This window comes from Monodelphis domestica, chromosome 6, assembly GCF_027887165.1.
Source record: "Monodelphis domestica isolate mMonDom1 chromosome 6, mMonDom1.pri, whole genome shotgun sequence".
NCBI classification, from domain to species: Eukaryota; Metazoa; Chordata; class Mammalia; order Didelphimorphia; family Didelphidae; genus Monodelphis; species Monodelphis domestica.
In genome coordinates this window covers 81104216-81118504 of record NC_077232.1, presented here as the reverse complement: position 1 = coordinate 81118504, position 14289 = coordinate 81104216, and the positions used below count along the sequence as shown (strand labels likewise).

Below are 14289 nucleotides of genomic sequence, written 5' to 3'. Positions count from 1 at the left end.
AAAGTCACTCAAGCTTTTCTTGAAAAGCTCCAGAAGACTCAGTCTCCTAAAACCACCCAGAGCCCATGTCTACTTCTCTCAAGAATTATCCCCACACTGGCCAGTAGAAATTAAAGGGATCTTCCCCATCTGATCTCTTCAGGAAATAGAGGAAAGAGGGTACAGTCCTAGAATAGGTCATTATTTTGATTAGAAGATAGACGAGTCAAGAAGACTCATCTTCCAGAGTTCAAATCCTGCCATAGATACTTACTAGTTGTATGTCCCTGGGCAAGTCACTTCACCCTGTTGCCTCAGTTTCCTCATCTGTAAAATGAGGTGGAGAAAGAAATGACCAACCATTCCAGAATCCTTGCCATGAAAACCTCAAATGTGGTCACAAAGAGTTGGACACAACAGAAATGACTGAGGTGATGTTAGTCTTAACTTCTCTAATTTAGGTAACCACTCTTCAACCATTTTTGTGTGTTTTGTGTGTGTCTGTGTGTTTTAAATTTTTTCCTTTATTAATTTTTTTAGTTATACAAAAAAACAAATTTTGATAGTTGTTTTATGACATTTTAGGATTCAGATTTTCTCTCTTCCTCACTTCTGCCTCTCTCCTGAGGCAGTAAATAGTCTGATATAGGATATGCTAGTACTTTCACATAATACAGGACTTAAAGCTTTCCTTCTTGACCTTTTATAGACTTTCCTAAGAGAAAGGCACTAGAAGCTAGCTGGCTCAATGAATAAAGAATCAGGTGTGGAGATAGGAGATCCTGTGTTCAAATCTTGTCTCAGGCATTTCCTAGCTCTGTGACCCTGGGCAAGTCACTCAACCCCAAGGGCTTGAACTTTTGTGCTCTTCTGCTTTGGAACTGTTACTCAGTTTTGAGTCTAAGATGGAAGCTAATAAATAAATATTTTTGGTGAAGAGAAAAGGGCCAGGCCTAAGAGAGGAAGGGAATAAATATTTATGTAGCACCACTACATGCCAGACAAAGTGCTAATAAGCACTGTAGAAATAGTACTTCATTTGATTCTCATTATAAACCTTCAAGGTAGGCGTTGTTATTATTCCTATTTTATATTTATTGACTAAGGAAACTGTCAAACAGAAGTTGAGTGACTTGACCATGGCCATCCAGCTAGTGTCTCAAATTGGATTTGATTTGAACTTAGGTCTTCCTGACTCCAAATCCAGCTTTCTATCCACTGTCTAGAGAAAGAGAAAGGGGCAGGGGTAGATAGGATTCTATTGAAGGGTAGTGTTTCCTAAGAAGTCTGACCAAGTACTGATAACACTTCATTCCTTCAGGTAAGGATGGAAAGTACTTTAAATGGGAGAAATATTTCAGTGGAAGCTAGGCAGTATAATAGAGAGTAAATCCTGAGTTCAAATCCTGCCTCAGAAATTTACAAAGCTTTTGATCCAACCATGCCACTGCTGGGTTTACACCCCAAAGAGATCATAAGGAAAAAGACTTATACAAGAATATTCCTAGCTGTGTTCTTTGTGGTGGCAAAAAATTGGAAAATGAGAGGCTGCCCTTCAGTTGGAGAATGGCTGAACAATTTGTGGTATCTGTTGGTGATGGAATACTATTGTGCTCAAAGGAATAATAAAGTGGAGGAATTCCATGGAGACTGGAAGGACCTCCAGGAAGTGATGCAGAGCAAGAGGAACAGAACCAGGAGAACATTGTACACAGAGACTGATACACTATGGTACAATCAAATGTAATGGACTTCTCCATTAGTGGCAATGAAGTGATCATGAACTTGCAGGGATCTATGAGAAAGAACACTATCTACATCCAGAGGAAAAACTGTGGAAGTAGAAACACAGAAGAACAACAACTGCTTGATCACATGGGTTGATGGGGATATGACTGGGGATGTAGATTCTACATGATCACCCTAGTACAAATGTCAATAATATGGAAATTGACCAATGACACATGTAAAACCCAGTGGAATTGTGCTGTCAGCTACAGGAGGGGGTGGGAGGAGGGGAGGGAAAGAACATGAATCTTGTAACCATGGAAAGATACTCAATTGATAAATTGAATAACATTTTTCAAATTAAAAAAAAATTTACAGGGCAAATCACTTAATCTCTTTCAGCCTCAGTTTCCTCATCTCTAAAGTAGAGTTAATGATACCATTTACTTCAAAGGATTGTTTTGAGGATCAAAGGAGATAAGTGTGAAATATTTTTGCAAACTTAACATGTATGTTTAAATGCTATTCATATTTGATGAATATATTTAAAGACTATTATTTTTACCTAGACCCATCTTTTTCAATATTCTTAGAGGTAAGAAGTTACTTTCCTCCTAGAAAGGCTTTGGTTTATTGAGAAATGCCCTAAAGTCCTTTGTAAATGGAGAATGGATAGGGGAAATCAATCACCAAATCATAGAATCTCAGAGCTGGAAAACCCATTAGAAGAACCAGCCCCACTTACTCCATGTGCAAAGATATTATGGTATCTTGGAAGAACACTGGAGAGTAAAGGATGAAGGGAGATCAGAGTTCAATAGCCATAACTCACATTTCCTAAAGCACTTCAAGAATAACAGAGCACTTTCCTTACAAAATTCTCCATTGGAGACTGTTATCCCCATTTAACAGATGAGGAAACTTGAGACCCAAAGGGGAAATGACTTTTCCATGATCCCATAGCTGATAAGGGTAGGATCTACATCATGTATCAGGGTCCCCTGCCCTTGTTACTATATCACTATCTGGGTGATAACAAGCAAACACCACCCCCTCTGAGCTTTAGTTTCTCTTCTGTAAAATGGAGGTACCTACTGACCCAAGGGGCTAATTATATAATGGGTAACAGTAATCAACCTCAAAATTTACATAGCACTTTTCTGAATGTTTTAAAGATATAATTATAGCTTTTACCATCCCAGACAAATTCCCAACCAGCCACTGCTTGGAAGGAAGTTCATTCTATTGTTGAAAGGCTTGGGTCATAAGAAAGACCATCCCAATATTAAGTCAGAATCAAATCAATGGAGCTCCTTTTAAAAACAAAACAAAACAACCCATTACCTTGGGTCTTAGAATCAATACTATGAATTGGTTCCAAGGCAGAAGAGCAGTAAGAGCTGGGCAATGGAGGTTAAGTGACTTGGCCAAGGTCACACAGCTAGAAGTGTCTCAGTTCAAATTTGAACCTAGGACCTCCCATATCTAGACCTGGCTCTCAATATGCTGAGCTACCCAGCTTCCCTCCCCAATGGAGCTTCTTGAGAAAGGGAGTGACATGGTCAGAACTAGCTATACTTGAGAAATACAACTTGGCAGCCACATGGAGATAGTTTAGAAAGGGGAAAGACTGGATGCATGGAGATCATTTTGAAGGCAACCACCAGATTACCAGGAAAGGGGAGTTATGAAGACCATAGAGGTATGCATGTTAATGGAAAAAAGGGGGCATGTGAGGGGTCCAGAGGGACAGAAAAAAAATCAAGGAGACTGGACAATTGATTGCATATTCAGAAGTGGGAGAGAATTAAAAAATGGAGAATAAGAGACCAGGGAAAGTAGATAGAACTTCTCAACTCTTATTCTGCTTTTGCTCTCTTTTCTAAGGAAAATTATCATTGACCTGATAAGGGCATAACAAAGGTGATTAATAGATTGGAAATGAAAGTAGGGAGTTGAGAGGCACTCACATTATCTCAATCTCAATCAATATATATCAATAAATTCATCAGTCCTAAATGAATCACATCCTTGAAGATGGAAAGGACCAAAGGATGTAATTCTGGAGACTGTGTCAATGATCTTTAAAAGACAGTGGGAAGAGGGGCAGTGGGGTGGCTCAGTGGATTGACAGCCAGGCCTAGAGATGGGAGGTCCTGGGCTCAAATCTGGTCTCAGACACTTCCTAGCTGTGTGACCCTGGGCAAGTCACTTAATTCACCTTATTCCCTTGCCCTTACTGCTTTTCTTCTGCCTTGGAAACCAATATACAGTATTGATTCTGAGACGGAAGGTAAGGATTTAAAAAAAAAGACTGGGAAGGGGCAGCTAGGTGACTCAGTGTATCTAGAACCAGTTTTGGCTCCAAATCTAGCCTCAGACACTTCCTAGCTGTGTTACCTTGGGCAAGTCACTTAACACCCCTCCCCCCAACCCCGGCTACCTGGCTGTTGCTTTGGAACTGATATTTAGTACTGATTCCTTTTTTTGGTTTGAAAACAGAATATTATGTTTTATCAATTCATTAATTATTATTTAATTAATTATTAGTTATTATTGATTTATTAGTGATTATTAGTTTTATTAATAATTATTGATATTATTAGTTTAAAAAACATTTTCCTAAATCTTTGGATACCCAGAGAATGGACAAAACACAACTAAAAGATAAAAAGATTATTATAGAATACAGTTAGAAGATACCAAAACTAGATAAATACATCAAGTGTTTATAAAGCAAACAACCAACTTGCAGTTTGTTGAGATAATCTAAGACTCATTGACCTGATATCTATCTCATCTTTGGCCATGACAACAAATTTAACTAAAAATCTCAGGCAATTTGTTCACAGTGGGTCCTGACTTCTCTATAGCTAATAGAGAAAATGGAAACTATCATGGAAAGGACACATACGCTATCTGCTTAGTCACAGAATAAAATCCGGATTATAGATGACTACTTACTTTAATTGTACTTTCTATTCAGGAAGGTCTGTTTTAACAAGGACCATGAGCTGCACTTCTGGGACCTACAATCATATCCTGACAATTTACAAGTATTAACTTTGTTTATATTTTAAACTAATAAAAAAATAGCATTCTATTCCTTTTTAGGTTATTATGATGCTACTAATCCATTACTATTGTATAGAAGCTCACATACATTCTTTTGGGCAGAAAATTTAAGAATGAACACAATAAAATTATAAGAAACTTTATGGACATGAGAATATTGATTCTAATACAGAAAGTAAGGGTTTCTGATCTCAGATACTTCCCAGCTGTGTGACCCTGGGCAAGTCACTTAACTAGCCCTTACCACTCTCCTGCCTTGGAACCAATACACAGTACTGATTTCAAGACAGAAGGTATGGGTTTAAATTTTTTTTTTAATTAAATAAAAATAAAAGGTAACAATGTTGATGTTTTGCAGTATTTTTATTTATTTGGTTACATATTTTCCAATTATATTTTCAACTGACTGGGCTGCACTCATGAGTGCTGCTGGCCATGTTTGACCCCTGGGCTGTAAAGTTTAGGCCACTGAGCTTGATCTCAAATCCCGACAAAATCCTGAAGCGTGATGTTTAGTGAATATCTCAAAACAGGAATCAGTAATCAGCAAGAGCCAACGTGGCTTCATCACCGGAGGGTCATGCCACACTAATGTTGTTTCCTATTTTTGTAGGGTGAGTCTATAAATATAAAGTCCTTTTTCAGTAAAGGATCTGACAAAGACAAGTCATCCCTATGAACAAGGAGAGATGCGGGCTTCATCACAATAGTTTCATGGATTAGGAACTAACCGAATGATCGCACAACAAATTCCATAAGGAGATCCGCACGGATAGATGACCTAAAGAAATATAAAAGATCAAGCCCAAGAAGATTGAGCCTTTAAGAGGAATAAACTATATCTACAAATAATAATAATAAAATTACAGCAGCAATTGGTACCAAATGGGTGTCAGTCAACTAGAGAATGGCTGAATAAACTGTGGCACATCCATCTAATATTATCATGCTGTACGAAATAATGATACTCCAGGAGTTTATATGAATTGATGGAGAGGGAAGTCCACAGTGCCAGGAGAATTGACACAATGACGTCAATAATGTCAAGGAAAGCAACACTGGAAGATTTCAAAACTGATCAAGAAATGCAGTGACTACTCAGGATTTCAGGAGACCCCTGGTGAAGCATACCCACGTCCAGACTTTCAGAAGAGGTGGTGACCTATAGGTGCACACTGGGGTAGACACCTTCTCATATGGTCAATATGTTGATTTCTTTTGCGTAATTCTGCTTCTCTTGTTACAAAGGAGTGTTTTGTTGAGGAGTAGGGGAAAAGTCAGTCATTGGATTTAAAAAAATATCAGTTTTTTAAATGAACTGAAAGAGTGGCTCAATGACAAAATAATAATAGCTTATATTTTTATAATATTTTGAGGTTTTAAAAGCATATTAAAAATATTTCTGGGGCAGTTGAGTGGCTCAGTGGACTGAGAGCCAGGCGGTCCTAAGTTCAAATCTGGCCTCAGACACTTCCCAGCTGTGTGTGTGACCCTGGGCAAGTCGCAACCCCCATTTCCTACCCCTTACCACTCTTCTGCGTTGGAACCAATACACAGCATTGATTCCAAGATGGAAGTCAGGATTAATAAATTAAAATGAAAATGAAAAAAAAATCTGAATAGGGGAGCCCAATGTCCAAATTCCAAAAAAAATTTAAAAATTTAACAGACTAGGACATTAGACTGAAACTAACAGAGAAAACTTAATAATAATAAATGGAAATTTATAAAGTAGGTTCAGAAACTCAACTTTATATTTCAAGAATAACATTGAAAAGTTTAAGTGTGTCTAGTAGAAGATGGCCAAGATTAAAGGCCCTGAGACTAGAGCAAAAAAAAAATCCAATTATAAAAAAAGGCAATAGGGTTTAACCTAGAGAAGAAAGAAGACTTGAAGAGGGCCAGAGAATATAACTAAGCATTTGAAAAGCTGCTGTTTAGGAGGCAGCTAGGTGGCTCAATTCCCAGACATGAGAGGTCCTGGGTTCAAATCTGACCTCAGATAACGTAATAGCTGTGTGGTCCTGGGCAAGTCACTTAACTTCTATTGTTTCAACCTTACTACATTTCTGCCTTGGAACCAATACACAGTATTGATTCTAAGACAGAAAAAGAAAAGAAAAGCTATTGCTTAAAAGAATAAGATTTAGACTTGGTCAGTTTGACCTGAGATTAGAAGTAGAAACAATGGGTGAGAAGTGGCAGAAGCAGATTTTTTCTCTTCTATTTTGAAAAGGATTTACTTACAGTTTGGATAAGTTAAATTGCAAAAAAAAAAAAAAATAGCTATGAGATAGCCCAAACAGAAATTATTAAAACAAATATAATATGGGAGTTGATTTTGTTACATCAGTTACAAGGCATGTGAACAATCTAGAAAATTTCCATGAAAAGGGTGTAACAGCAGTTACTTCCATTTATGATACAGATTTCCTGACATGCATTTCCTGAGTGAATCCAAATATTATCAGCAAAGATATTAGAGTGGCTTACCATTTCCTTCTCCAGCTCATTTTACAGATGATGAAACCGAGGCAAACTGGTTAAGTGACTTGCCCAGGGTCACACAGCTGGTAAGTCTCTGACACTAGATCCTGACTCCAGACCCAGTACTCCATTGAAACACCTAGCCATCACCTACAGAAGAAAATGAATATCCTCTCTGATATTCAAAAACCCTTCACAATCTAGTCCCAACTATCCCCACCATTCCAATATTTGTATGTCTTCTTTCCTACCCCTTCACACCCTAAAATCAAGCAAAGAAACAAAACCCCTTACTTTCCTTTTTTTTATTTTGTAAGTTTATTTAATTAATTTAGAATGTTTTTCCGTGGTTACATGATTCATGTTCTTTCCCTCCCTTCCTCCCACTCCCCCTCTCATAGCCAATGAGCAATTCCACTGGGAAAAACCCTTACTTTCCATCTTAGAATTAACACTATCTAGTAGTTCTAAGGCAAAAGAGTAGTAAAGACAAGGCAATGGGAGTTAAGTAGACTTGCCCAGAGTCACACTGCTAGGAAAATGTCAGGCCAGATTTGAACACAGAACCTCCTGTCTCCAGGACTGGCTCTCTATCCACTGAGTCTCTAAATGCTTATTGACTGCCTCAGAATCTTTGGCTCACAGCAGTTCAGCTCTACTTGGGGCTCATTCACTCACTAGCAAGGAGATCTTGGGTAAGTCATAGGAGAGCCAAAAGTCACCTTAGATATTATGGAATCCATTCCCCTCATTTAAAAGATAAGGAAACAAAGTCCCAGAGAGGCTTTGATGTTTCCAGCTAATGTAGATGAGCTGGGTTTCAAGTCCAGGGGTTTCCAACCTTTTTTCAATCCCAGGAAGCCTTTTTGTAGCCCCTACTCAAAATGTTTACCAGGCATGTGCACGCAAGAAACAGAAACTTGTTTTTTATAAGGAAAACTATTGGGTTCAGAGCTCTTCTTTCACTAGCACTTTTTTTGAAAGATTTCAATAGGATAATGTTGTTCAATGGTTTTCAATCATGTCTGACTCTTCTTGACCTCATTTGGTATTTTCTTGGCAGAGATACTGAACTGGTTTGCCATTTCCTTCTCCAGCTCATTTGACAGATGAGGAAACTGAGCAAACAGGGTTAAATCCTTTAACCAGGGTCAATCACATAGCTAGGAAGTGTCTGAGGTCAAATTCGAACCCAGGACCTCTCATCTTCAGGTCATCTTCTGTATCCACTGAACTACCTAAGCTGCTCTTCCCAAAATAAGCTATTTAAAAAAAAATTAAAACTCCTTACCTCCCATTTTAGAGTCAATATTGTGTATTGGTTCCAAGGCTGAAGAACAGTAAGGGCTGGGCAAGGGGGTTTAAATGATTTGTTCAGGGTCACACAGCTAGGGAGTATCTGAAGCTAGATCTGAACTCAGGACTTCTCATGTCTGGTCCTGGCTCTCAATCCACTGAGCCACCCAGCTGCCTTTCCTGTAATACTTTCTTAATAATAACTGTAATAATTTCTTAATAAAAGCTTGCTGACTTGACTCTCAGGGTAGTTACAAGATCAAAAGGTATGATGTATAAACCATAAAGTTATACGTTAATGTCATAAGATAATTGATTTGAACTTGGAAGGGTGCTATGAGGTCACTGATTGCTAAACCCTTCATTTTACAAATGAAACCAAGAGAATCCAGAAGCAGAAGATCTGTCAGAGTCAGAGAGTCTGTAAAGAGCAGAGTCAGGAGCCCTAGCCCTCTGACTTCAAATGCAGCCTGGAGTCATTGGGCAGAATATCCTGTGCGGAACTGGAAGACTTAAATTTCAGTCCCAGCTCTGCAACTTTTAGATAAGTCACTATCTCTGGGCCTCAGCTGCCTCATCTATTAAATGAGACATGAATTATTGGGAAGAAAGGACATTGTAAAATCTCAGCAAGGGGCAGCTAAAGGCCTGGAATCTGGAGGATCTAGATTCAAATTCAGTCATTTCCTAGTTGTGTGATCCTGGACAAGTCACTTAACCCCAATTGCCTAGCCCTTGCTGCTTTTCCCTCTTCGAATGGGTACTAAGACAGAAGGCAAGGGTTAAAAAAAATAAACTTAATATACTAAAGAAAAGTGGGTTATTTTTCAAGACCAGACCAAGTTGCCCTTCCAACTGGAAGCCTTTCTTAACCATCACCACTTAAAACCAACCTCTCCTACTGGGAGGATTTTTGCAGCTTATAAATTGTTCATAACATCCATTTTGGTGATCATGTACAACTTAGGATTTTAACATGTCCTTGCCTCCTTCTGTGTGTGTTTGTCTTCCAATATCTGACATTTATATAATGTTTTAAAGTTTTAAAAGCACTTTATGAGCATTATTTCATTTGAAATTCACAACTTGGTAAGGTAGAGACTATAGGTATTCCCATTTCACAGATGAGGAAACTGAGGTTCAAAGAGGTTCAATGATTTGCCCCTAGTCACATAGCTATTTAGTATCAGAGGATATGGACTAGGATCTTCCTGATTCCAAAGCCATTTCCCTTATCTACTCAGTCATTGAGTCCTGCACTGAAATAGAATCAATTCATTCTAATAAGAAAGATATGTATACTCAAGTTAAGTACAATGCATGGTGTGAATGTCCTAGATACTATAGAAAATCAAATGTCCTTCCTAGACTTTCTAGGAGAGAGGGAGAGAGGAAGAGAGAGAGGGAGGGGGGGAAGGAGAGGGAGAGAGAGAGAGAGAGAGAGAGAGGAGAGGGAAAGAGAGGGAGAGAGGGAGGGGGGAGGAGAAGGAGAGGGAGAGAGAGAGAAAGAGAGAGAGGAGAGGGAAAGAGAGAGGGAGAGAGAATGGGGAGAGAGAAGATGGTATATGTCAGGCAAGCCACCACCTTGATCACTACCAGTGCTCCCCCCAGACCACCAGCCCTGCTTCAGGCATGACCCCCACTGCCCATCATTCAGGGGCATCAACTTCATATAAAGATGAGCTAGTGATGCGCAATCATCTTTCCTCACAATTTTCCTGTGAGCCAGGAAATGCTAGTGTTATCTATCCCCATTTTATAGATGAAGAAACTGCGGTTTAGAGAGGAAAAGATTTTTTTCCAGAGATGTCAAAGCTAGTTAAGTGACAGAGAAGGGCAACTACAACTGATGTCTACTGACTCCAAATCCAGTCCCTTTTCCATGATGCTGAAATGCTTGTAGTCATGCATTTTATCCTCTCTCATATCTGTATGAATGAAAATCTTTAAGTTTGTTTTATATTTAAGATATGGAATGTACTCATGGAAGCTAAAAGTCTGCAACAGGACATAGGCTCCTTCTTTCTTTTTAAGCCCATACTTTCCGTCTTAGAGTCAATACTGCAAACTGGTTTCAAGGCAGAAGAGTGGTAAGGGGGTTATGTGACTTGCCCAGGGTCGCATGGCTAGGAAGCATCTGAGCTTGGGCTTCTTTCAAGGCTATTAGCTTTCAAGGTTCTGGCATTAGCTACAAAGAGCTATAAATTGAGGTCCAGAGGTCCTGGGTTTGAATATAACAGCTTTGACATCACCTTGGGTAAGTCAGCCTCTCTGGGCAGTTTCCACAGTTTAAACCACAAGGATATTGGACTAGATGACCTCTATTTCAAAATCTACGCAACTCCAAAACTTCTCTTGTGCCAACTACAAATTAATCACAGCTGGTATTATCCAGCCTTTTTGAGGTTCCTGCCCACCATGTCCTATGAAGCAGTAACTTAGCTGAGGTCCTGTGCACTAAGGGAATGAAAGAGTGCTCTGATTGGGAGAGAATCGAGGCAGGCAACTATCTAGTAGAGAGAATACTTTGAGAAAGGAAGCTGGGGACTGGGCAGGAGCAGAAAGCATTAAAGGGGGAGCCCAAAGGTAACACTAGGAGCCAAGTTGGGAAGATGGCAGCCAATAAACATTTAGTAAGTGCCTACTATGTGTTAGGCACTGTGCTAAGTGCTAAATGGCGAGCTCCCATCAGCTCTAGCCCTGGAAAAGAGGAAGAGACCGCTCCCCCTTTATTGCAAAGGCATTCTGCTTCCAAAACTCACATCTCATCTCAGGCGTAGAGTTCAGCTACACTGGGAATAAAATGGGCTTTTGTGGGCTTCCCTGGGACTATGGCCATAACTCCAAATACCGTTGCTAAGGGAACTGTGGTCCAAGTTCCAAACAATGGCCTTACAAACAAACTTTTGGAACACATTTGTTCCCAAGTCGGGGTCTGCAGGCAAAATCTGCAACAATGCCTTCAAAAGCTTCACCCACTAAACTAATCTTTTCCTAACAAAAACTGGGCAAACCCAAAGTAAAACTCCTAAGCATTCTCTCCTCACCCCAAGGCTTTTGGCTGAGGGGAGGGGGGGTGAGGGTGTTGGTAGTGGAAAAACCCTCTGAACTTCTTCCAGGTGCCACATAAAGATGTCATTATTGCTTATTTTGATGAGACATGCAAGCCAAGGGCATAGTTTCCGCAATTGGTTTCAAAAGAGACCAAACATATCAACTGCCAGCTCCCTGGGCCTCCCCTGAATAAGACATGCTCTGCTTTGGGCCAAATCCCAGTGCACAGAACCAGGCAGTAAGAGAAAGGATTTTATAGATGATTTTAAAGACAATCTGAAATAACCATGGCCTCCCGGATCCCATATCCTATTCAGGAACAACATCAAACTCTAAAAGGGCAGAGGTTCTTCTAACATCAGAAAGACTGAAAGGAAAACCTTTGCTACTTCCCTGCTACCCAGTCTAACTTTTTGTCTCTTTCTTTGTTACAAAGAGATGGTTTGCTGGGGAAATTGGGGCTGGAGGTGGAGGGGAAAGAGAGGCTATAAAATGAAAGGAAGAAAATCAGTTGTTCTGAGTTGGTTTTCTTAAATACTCCATTTTATTTGGTCCATTGACCATTTTAGTAAAATAATACCCATCCAAGTGACACCTAAAAAGCCACTTAGTATCTTCAGGCAGTGCTTTTTCCATCCTTAAGTGATCTGGTACTTACATATATCTTTGTAACATGCTACATTTCCCCAGTGTAGCTTTTTTGTCTGTATTCCCAGATATAGATGCTTTGCCCAGAATAGAAACTAATAAATATTTGGATTGAACTGAACCCAGTTCAATGCCCTCATTTTCCAGATAAGCAAACTGAGGTTCTGGAGGCATAGTGACTTGTCCAGAGGTCACACATAGAAGATCTTTGATTCAAAATCTGAACCCATATGTACTTCTTGTTTCGGGGGATGTCTGGCTCTTGGTTGGAAAATCCATTTCTAGCCACCTTCAAGTTCCTTACAGTTTTGTCTGGCATGAAATTTCTGCAATTAAGCCCTGGCCTGTTCAAGTGTTCCCAGCCCACCCCCATTTGACACAGGAGAAAACTGATCATAAAAGCTACTGTTCCTATAATTCACTCACAACCCTGTGAGGGAGATAGAGCAGGAATCATTAACCCCTTCATACAGAAAAGGAGACCAACACTCCTACTAAATCCTATTTTTTAGCCTTTCTGGTGTCATGGAAAGAACACCAGATCCCTGGGGCCAGGTTGGTTGTTGTCCTTTGCACTCCAAGAGGACCAAAATGACCATCACCATATGGGAGGAGGCAATGTACATACAGTGCGTCTGGCTGTAGCTGATCAGTCCAACAGGAGCAGATCAAGCACCCACTTGGGTCCAGGAGACCTGGTTTGAATCCCAGCTCTAAAACTTGTTGGCTGAGTGATCCTGGGCAAGCCACTAATTCTGAGTCTCTGCGAAATCACTATTTCCCCAAGGCTTCCTTTTTTCATAAGGAAGACGAACACTTGCATAACTTACTTAAGTGGACTTTCGTGAGTCCATTTTATAAACTTACTGTAGAAAGGAAAAGGTTAATTTACAGCCCTCCGGAGCTAACAAAGCATCTGTAGGACTCCATGAGAGGGACTCCTGTTTTATGGATGAAGAAACTGACACTTGTGGAGAGGAAAGGACTTGCCTAAGATCACACAATAAAGAGAAGCAATGCTGTATGACCCAAGGAGCGGTGGCAGCAGAGGGCCGACGTAAGATTCCTTACCAGAATCTTAGCTCTATCGCTAAGTGGAGAAGTGGGCAATTCGTGAACCCTCTGGGGACCTGTTTCCCCATCTGTTAAACCAAGGAGTTGCACTAACTGCTAGCTAATGTCCCTGCCAGCCCGAAAATCTGCGGCTCCCAGGTCAGGGCTCCTTCCACCACCACCACCACCACCACCACCACCACTCCCGCTCCCGGTTGCAACACCTGGATTCACGAGAGGAAGGCGCCAAGAGTGACGGTGACTCCCAGCCCTTCCGAGGCCCCAGGCATCCAGTAGGCGGCACCGGCCTGGCCTGGGACACTCACCCACTACCTCCTCCCAGCACCCGCTGGGGCCAAAGAGCATGTTCCCCCCTTCCTCGAAGCGAGCCAGATGGGGGGCGTGCCTTACCAGGGGCGAGGCTGGGGGCGCCGGGACCGAGGGTACCTCCCAATCTCCATCTCAGCGGCTGGGGGCGCGGTTCAGCCTGAGGAGAGTTCTCAGAACCCCAGAGCTGCTGGTTCCTCGTGGGGAGCGCATGGGTGTGGGGACGTGGAGCGCACCTGGTGGCGCTCAGCAGCACCAGGCAGCGATCTCATCTGGGTCAGCACAGAGGCGCGGACTCCAGTGACCGAAGAAATCTCCTGTCCGGCTCCGGCTCCGGCTCCGGCTCCCGCTGCGGCGCGAGCTCTGGTTGGGGATCGGGCGCCTCCGCCTCCCAGCCCGCCCCACAGGCCGCGTGCCCCCGCCTCCTTCCACCTGCCCCAGCCCCAGGCTCCTCCCACACCCACTCCCAGTCCCACTCCTCCGCCTCCTTCCTTAAAGACACCCTCTATCTTCACTGTCCCCTCACCCCCGAGCTAACCAGAAATTACTTGAACAGCTTTATCTGGCGTCCCTCCCCCACTACTTCAGGCAAATCGGGAGGGAGAAATAACTTACATTTGCATAAGCAATAGACTTTCTCCT

General features: G+C 41.4%; 1 protein-coding gene across 3 annotated transcripts in view; it reads right to left on the bottom strand.

The window, feature by feature from the left end:
- Nucleotides 1-14037, bottom strand: part of SH3BP2 (SH3 domain binding protein 2) — a 114113-nt gene extending 100076 nt beyond the window's left edge. Inside the window, exons 1-2 of one of the 3 annotated variants that reach the window (XM_056802329.1) lie at nt 13732-14037; nt 7276-7419 (exon numbers count right to left, since the gene is read on the bottom strand). The gene's annotated coding sequence lies outside the window, so the exon portion shown is untranslated. Of the gene's footprint in view, nt 1-253; nt 307-7275; nt 7420-13731 lie in introns of all 3 variants that reach the window. The other 2 variants (XM_056802328.1, XM_007496831.3) reach the window with 2 other exon arrangements.
- Nucleotides 14038-14289: the final 252 nt, after the last annotated feature.